Genomic DNA, 1554 nt, shown 5'->3' with positions numbered 1-1554 from the left:
TAGAATAAAAAATAGAAAAGCCATTTCTATTCAATTTTTCAATAATATACATATACCTATACATATGTGTGTATACATATATATGAGGGGGCCTGGAAAGTCCCTGGCTTTGGGTAAAAGAAAATACAGGAAGATAAGTTAATTATGATTTTATACTAAATATCCCCCTCTCAGATTCACACAGTTATTGTAGCGGTTCTTCAATTTTCTACGCCCCTTAAAAGAACTTGGAAGATTGAGCCTCCAGCTGGGCCTTTCGCAATACCCTTAAAGTCAGGAACTTTTCTGTATCCCCTCGTATATATAAATATACATGTGCATATGCATGTATGTATGTATGTATGTATGTATGTATGCATGCATGTATGTATTATATATATATATTCAAAATTCCGTGCAGCACGGAATTTTGTCAGTGAACAGGTGGCGGTCTCAAAGCGACGAATAAATATATTCATTTATTTATTTAAAGGGCATAATGCATGTATTAAAGTGCCACTAGTATTTTGGGACATGTGGATATGATCCAAAACTTCAGTTCTTGAATTTAAACATATAGCGGGGTCTAAGGAACATTTCCAGATGAGCAATCTTTCCAAATTACAAAGACTGCACTTGCCATTACGGTTGGTATAAGGTTTACGCTTGGCTCTTCCAGTAAATCCTGTAGTTGACACATTGTTATTTTAAGAACCATATATAACTGGATAATTTGGTAATCTCTTGTTTATTCCGGTGTCTGGAGCTTAAGTTGTGATTGTTGAATCTTGCTTTGAAATTTCCCTCTGTGAGACACACATATCTCATGGATGAAACTGTATTATTAACGTTCATGGAATTTACGGTGGCTTCATAAATAATGGCCTCGGAGGTTGCAGAGGAGAGGAGGAAAGTGGTAGTTGTGATGGTGCCGGAGAATGGTGACGTAATGGCGGAGATGATGACTATGACGATGAGAATAATAATGATCATCATCATCGTTATCGACATGGATATACTTATGAGGTATTATCAAAATGCGTTTTTTATTGCCGTTATACATTTGTATGTGTGTGTATAATTATATATATATAGATAGATAGATAGATATATATACTATTGGAACGTAATCACAACGTACAGGAATCTTACAAGTATACTATTCAGCTTAAATAACGGAACTGATGATACAATATCCCTGCATATTTCACGTCTATTTTCTTTCCTCCACTTCACTCTCTATTTCATATTTCATCTATAATAGCTATTGCTTAACCATTTCTCACATCGTCTCCGATGAAGGGATATATAAAATATCCCGCAAACAGCTATAAGACCTTCTATTTATAAACGTTCTGAAATCTTTCACAGCCTTGGATTTTTATCTCATTCTGTTAAGTTAATTTATATATATATATATATATATATATATATATAATACACACACACACACACATATATATATATATATAATATACACATATATCTATATACATATATATGCATGTATATATATATATGTATACAAATATATATATACATTTATATACATATATATATATATATAAATATGTA

This window comes from Octopus bimaculoides, chromosome 13, assembly GCF_001194135.2.
Source record: "Octopus bimaculoides isolate UCB-OBI-ISO-001 chromosome 13, ASM119413v2, whole genome shotgun sequence".
Taxonomy (NCBI): domain Eukaryota; kingdom Metazoa; phylum Mollusca; class Cephalopoda; order Octopoda; family Octopodidae; genus Octopus; species Octopus bimaculoides.
The sequence above is the reverse complement of the archived record's forward strand: the minus strand, read 5'-3'. Positions refer to the sequence as shown.